General features: G+C 44.8%; 1 non-coding gene and 1 pseudogene across 1 annotated transcript; both read left to right on the forward strand.

Annotated features, from left to right (window-relative positions):
- The first annotated feature begins 269 nt into the window (after positions 1 to 269).
- On the forward strand, positions 270 to 377 carry LOC141582351 (U6 spliceosomal RNA). The gene has a single exon (XR_012515217.1). It is a non-coding gene; the product is annotated as a U6 spliceosomal RNA (small nuclear RNA).
- A 4,397-nt stretch (positions 378 to 4,774) lies between these two features.
- Positions 4,775 to 6,743, forward strand: LOC141582192 (telomeric repeat-binding factor 1 pseudogene; annotated as a pseudogene).

Raw genomic sequence — 6,743 nt, forward strand, 5'->3', positions numbered from 1 at the left:
ATAGGCACTTCTAAGCAATTAGACATAAAGATACTGAGAAAAACAGCAGTAGACGGTGTCCACCAATGAGCTATAAACAATTTAAAAATCCTGCCCAGGTTATGTATTCCAGGAATACAAGAATACTTTAACTTATCTGCAATGCATTTTACCACTTCATTAAAGAATAAAAGACAGAGACGGTCCCATTTCACCAGATGTAGATGAAATCCAACACTCCCTCTCACCTACATTTCTTCAGTTATCTCCACTTTTAAGAGCTTGTGATCATTTTTCACGTTGGCAGCATGCAGAATAAAACTGGAATGATACACAGAAGATCAGCATGGTCCCTACACAAGGGTGACATGAAAGTTCGTGAAGCAGTCCATATTTTTAAACTCTCAACAAACTAGGTATTGAAGGAACATACCTCAAAATAATAGTAGCCACCTATGACAAACCCACAACCGATATCATACTGAATGGGCGAAAGCTGGAAGCATTTCCCTTTAACATCAGCATAAGACAAGGATGGCCTCTCTCACTGCTCCTCTTCAACATGGTGTTGGAAGTTCTGGCAGGAGCAATCAGGTCAGAGAAAGGAAGGATATTCAGATAAAAAGAGAGGAAGTCAAATTGTCTTTGCAAATGACATGATTTTGTATCTAGAAATCCTGATTGTCTCAGCAGAAAGGCTTCTTAAGCTGATAAGCAACTTCAGTAAAGTCTCAGGATACAAAAACCAATGTGCAAAAGTCACAAGCATTTATATACAACAACAATACAAAAGCGGTGAGTCAAATAATAAATAAACTCCTATTCACAATTGCTACAAACAGAATAAGAGGGCCGGGTGTGGTGGCTCATGCCGGTAATTCCAGCACTTTGGGATGCTGAAGCCGGCAGATCACCTGAGATCTCATTTGAGACCACCTTGGCTAACTTGGTGAAATCCAGTTTCTCCTAAAAATGCAAAAATTAGCTGGGCATGGTGGCATGCACCTGTAATCCTGGGTACTCAGGAGGCTGAGGCAGGTTAATCGATTGAACCTGGGAGGTTGCAGTGAGCTGAGATGGTGCCATTGCACTCCAGCTTGCGGAACAAGAGCAAAACGCCATGTCAAAACAAACAAACAGACAGAATAAGATGCCTGGGAATACAGCTAACAAGGGAATTGAAGGACATCTTCAAGGAGAATGACAATCGCTGCTCGAGGAAATAGGAGAGGACACAAACAGATGGAAAAACACTCCATGCTCATGGATAGGAAGAATCAATATCGTGAAAATGGCCACACTGCCCAAAGTAATTTATAGATTCAATGCTGTTTTCATGAAACTGACATCTCTCACAGGATTAGAAGAAACTACTTTAAAATTCATATGGAACTAAAAAGAGAGCTTGTATAGCCAAGATGATCCTAAGCAAAGAGAACAAAGCTGGAGGCATCATGCTACTTGACTTCACATTGTACTACAAGGCCAGTAACCAAAACAGCAGGGTGCTGGCACAAAAACAGACACATGGACAAATGGAGCAGAACAGAGAACTCAGAAATAAGACCACACATCTACAACTATGTGATCTTTGACCAACTTACCAAAACAAGCAACCGGGAAAAGGTTTCTTATTTAATAAATGGTGCTGGGAGAACTGGCTAGCCATATGCAAAAAATTGAAACTGGACCCCTTCCTTACACCTTAGACAAAAATTAACTACGATGGATTAAAGACATAATTGTAAAACACAAAACTATAAAAACTCTAGAAGAAAATCTAGGCAATAGCATTCAGGACGTAGGAAAAGTCAACAATTTCATGAAGGAAATGTCAAAAGCAATTGCAACAAAAGCCAAAATTAGCAAATGAGATCTAATTAAATAAAAGTGCTCCTGCACAGTAAAAGAAACTATTATCGGAGTGAACAGACAAGCTACAAAGTGAGAGAAAGGTTTTGCAATCTATCCATCTGACCATGTCTAACGTCCAGAATTGTCAAGGAACACACAAGGACATGGTCCCTACACAAGGGTGACATGCAAGTTCGTGAAGCAGTCCATAGTTTTAAACTTCAAATTTTCAAGGAGGACACAAGGTTCTGTGTCCTCCAGGAAACCCAGGCTTCTGCTGGAGCTGCGAGGTGCAGGGACATCCTGAGAGAGAATGTGGAGGTTTTGCTGATCATGGACTGAGAATTCCAGGGGGTGCAGTGGGAAGATTTGTGGAGTTGGGGAGGGAGGATGATGTGGACAGAAGAGGAGTGTGCAGAGCCTCGTGGATTCAAGTGCAGAGTATGTGGGGGACCCAGCGTGACTGACACAAACAGGGAGAGGGCATGATAAGCTCAGTCGTGGTGGGCTTGAGGAAGACGATGGTGCTGAGGCTGTGGGAGACAGGGGAGGAGGAGAAGGGGTGGCTCTCACCTGGGCTCTGTCCATGGAAGTGAGGATGGTGGAGTGGTTGGGTCTCCGTGCTGTGTGGACCTTTCTTGACCACCTGATGACAGTTTGCAGTTCCTGACACAGCGGGCTTCTTAGAGGATTGATTCTTGACCCCAAGGAAAGGAAGTGAGCTCATTTTAGGTCTCAGGTCTACCCTGATGCCTTCTTCAGGGGGTGCCACTTCTGGGTCCCCCGTGGATCCCAGCACAGGAGCCCTCTTCTGCCCTGCTGAGGGGACCAAGGCCCAGGGGAGCTGTGCTCAGATTTCATAATGCCAATATATATCTCCGCACCTTGGAATATTATGTGGACGTGGAGGTGTTTTTCCCAAATAAAAGAAAACTAAGTAAATGGGACCCTAAAAAAAAAATACAACTGAGCAATGGAGAGTAGAAGAAAATTTTCCTACTTTTCAGTTTCCCTGAATGTTGGTCTCAAGGGGCTGGAGAGAGAAGTTGCAGGGAGAACAGAAACTCGGAGAGGGCTGGAGCTCCCAAGCGCTGCTCACCTCCACTAGAAAGACGCGCGGGAAATGGTTAAGGCAATTTCACATCACTTTGAAATTCTGTAATATTAGGGAATTGTAGTAACTCTCTTCAGTGTAATAATAATACTGTTGTCGGAAACATGTTATTTTTTAAGAGATGACCACCAAAGTATTTAGAAATGAAGGTCATGCTGTTGGCAAGTGATTGCCTAATGTTTCAGCAAAAATCGTGGACATATAATTTATTACATACACAAAGGAAATAATTAGATCTATGGTGACAATTATATTCTTTCCAACTTTTGGACTCTGAAATTTTTAAAATAACTTGGAAGAAAAAATTAAAGCTAATACTACATAATCACATGAGAAATGTTCACAACGTCATGTTGAATGAAAATTAAACTTCAAGACTGGCTGAGGTGACTCATATCCAATCCCAGAGCTTTTAGAGGCTGAGCTGGGAGGACCACTTTAGGCCAGGTATTTGAAAGCAGCCTGGGCAACATGGCGAGACCCGATCTCTACAATACACTAAAAAGTTAATGAGCCTGGTGGCAGGTGCCTGTGGTTCTGGCTACTTGGGAAGCTGAGTAGGGGGATTGCTTCAAGCCTGGGAGTTCAAGGTTACAGAGAACTGTGATCATACCACTGCAATTTAGCCTCAGTGACACAGCAAGACCATGTTTCAAAAAAAAAAAAAAAAAGTGAGAGAGAGAAGAAAAAAAAATAGATCAGGCCTTTCAAAGCATTCAAGAGCATGTGCATGAGAATGTCAGTTGTGTGTGGATGTGTCATTGTGTCGAGAGTGTCTGAGTAAGCATGTGTGTCAATATGTGTGACAACATCTTTTTGTCTGTGGGCAATGGTGTATGAGTCTATGTGTGCATTCATTCATTCATTTATTCACTCAACAAGTATATTTAAAGTAACAGTCACTGTTCGAGGCAGCTGTGAACAATCAAAATCACTGTCCTTGTCCTCATAAAGCATGTATGCTAGAGGACAGAAAGAGTATAAGCAATTAAAATAAACACATTCATAGCTGGGCACAAATGTATGTAATCCCAGCACTTTGGGAGGCTGAAGCAGGAGGACCACTTGAGGCCAGAAGTTTGAGAACAGTTTGGGAAACATATCAAGACTCCGTTTGTACCAAAAGTAAATACAAAACTAGCCGAGTGTGATGGCACACACCTGTAGTCCCAGCTACTTGGGAGGCTGAGGTGGGAGGATCACTTGAGCCCAGGAGTTTGAGGCTATGGTGAGCCAAGATTGCACCACCGCATTCCGGCCTGGGTAACAGCACAACCCTGTCTCTCAAAACAAATAAGTAAAGAATTCTTAAATGTTAGTAAAAGGGTTGCGAACAAAAACAAAGCAGGGTGGGGTGAGGGGGATGGGAGATGCCAAGTGGGCAGTGCAGAGACAGGCTCCGGTGGGCATGAGGAGAACGTGGGGCGGGGGGCGGGGAAGGGAGCCCTGGAGATGAGTTTCAGGCAGGGGAGTGGCTGTGCAGAGGCTCTGAGGTATGGACACCTGGGGTGCTGGATAAACCGTGATGCCTGGGCGGGCCTCGGTCTGGCCCCACCGCACAGCCACACCTGGGTAAACTGGGCGGTCACTGGAGAGGGCCTTGCCCACGAGAGGGACTTTTCACCATGTTCTCCGCCCTCCCCACACCCCAGTTCCTCTGCCAGAAATGAGCGCGTGATCACGCCTCGGGCGCCCTTCCCGGGAAGAAGTTGCGCACGTGTCACTGCTGTCACAGGAAGCAGGGGCGCTGAAAAGGAAGAAGGAGCAGAAGAAAACGTTTCTTCTTTCCGGGTTTCTGGAGGGTGGGCCCGGAGGGCTGGAGAGGGGATGAGGAGACAGAAACCTCAGGGGCGGCTCCAGAGCTTCCCGCTCCTCCCGCGGGTGGGGTCCCCGGCTGCCAGAGGCCGCTTCACCCCGCCGATGCCCAGCGCGGCTCCGGGTCTCTGCCTGACCCACCCCCGCTCCTCCCTCCGCTGCTCCGCAGAATCCGAGCGCGGCCCGCGGCCCTGCGGATGGGGGAGCTGCCGGGCAGAAACGGGGCGACACGGAGAGGAGCCGCTCGGTGCCAGGCGCGGCTGGGGGCGCCCAGGGGAAGGACCCGGCTTTGTGGCCGAGGCCAAGGCCGTGGCTGCCGGCTGGATGCTCTGTTTTCTCAGCCGCTCCGAGGACTCTCGCCCACGGCAGCACCGAGGCTGTTCTTCACGGACCACCCAGTCCAACCGCTTATCCATTGAGAACTGCGCACATAGGTCAGTTTTTGATACGAATTGCAGCAGGAAAAAACCTGGATGCACAGTTTGAAAATGATGAACGAATGACACCCTTGGAACAGCCCTGATGATCTGGGGTTCAGTGGAAAAGGAACAGGACAAACTTCACGAAGAAATAAGAGAATTTAATCGAAATTCAGGCTGTCGCTGTTTGTATGGAAAATGGCAACTTTAAAGAAGCAGAAGTCTTTGAAAGAATATTTGGTGGGCTGGGCGCGGTGGCTCACGCCTGTAATCCTAGCACTTTGGGAGGCCGAGGCGGGTGGATCACGAGGTCAAGAGATCGAGACCATCCTGGTCAACATGGTGAAACCCCGTCTCTACTAAAAATACAAAAAAGAAAAAAATTAGCTGGGCGTGGTGGCACGTGCCTGTAATCCCAGCTACTCAGGAGGCTGAGGCAGGAGAATTGCCTGAACCCAGGAGGCGGAGGTTGCGGTGAGCCGAGATCGCGCCATTGCACATTGCACTCCAGCCTGGGTAACAAGAGCGAAACTCAGTCTCAAAAAAAAAAAAAAAAAAAAAAAAAAAAAATTTGGTGATCCAAATTCTTATATGCCTTTAAAAAGGAAATTGCTTATGATAATCTCTCAGAAAGATACATTTCATTCCATGGAGTAAATGAAGAGTTATGTGAATTATGTGCTAAGTGAAAAATCATCCACCTTTCTAATGAAGGCAGCCGCAAAAGCATAGAAAGTAAAAGAGCAAGAACAATAACTTCTCAAGAGAAACCCAATGGTAATGATGCTGAAATGGAAACCGAAGCTAATTTGGATACAAGAAAAAGGTCTCACAAGAATCTTTGCTTATCTAAGTTGAAACATGGAACCCAACAACAAGACCTTAATAAGAAAGAAAGAAGAGTAGGAACTCTTCAAAGTGCAAGAAAGAAAAAAGAAAGCAGAAGAGCCAGTGAAAGTACGATACCTGTTTCAAAGGGTCAGCTGGTGACTCCTGGAAAGCACTGAGCTAGAAAAAGACAGATGTGGCTTTGGGAAGAAGACAAGAATTTAAGCTCTGGAGTGAGGAAATTTCGTGAGGGTAACATCTAAAGTACTGTTGCAGTATAAATTCAACAACCTGACAAATGTCATGTTAAAAGGCACAATGAAGAAACTAAAATGGATTTGCTCAGACAGTGAAGACTGATTGTGTTTGTAAAAGCTTGGTGAAAGGACAATTAAGTATTTTGGTTGCTACGTTTTGTTTGAAACTTGCATCATTGATGTATTTTAAAACTTTACATTGTTACAGTATTTTTCTGTGACCATCAATTAATATGAGGGTTTGTACTATAAGAGTTAAAGTATATGCTATCGTATTCTTTAAGAACTTTATTTTGATAAACTGTAAATTTGTCGAAGCCTGCTACATTAGCATTCCCACGCACAAATCCTGTTCCAATGAAAAAATTAAAAGCTGATATAAAAAAATTTAATTAACCTATTTTGTATCTGTAGGCTGACCTCAACCCTGTAACGTAACCCATTAAAATGAATTTGCTAGATGATTGAATAACAATA

Source organism: Saimiri boliviensis, chromosome 19, assembly GCF_048565385.1.
Source record: "Saimiri boliviensis isolate mSaiBol1 chromosome 19, mSaiBol1.pri, whole genome shotgun sequence".
NCBI classification, from domain to species: Eukaryota; Metazoa; Chordata; class Mammalia; order Primates; family Cebidae; genus Saimiri; species Saimiri boliviensis.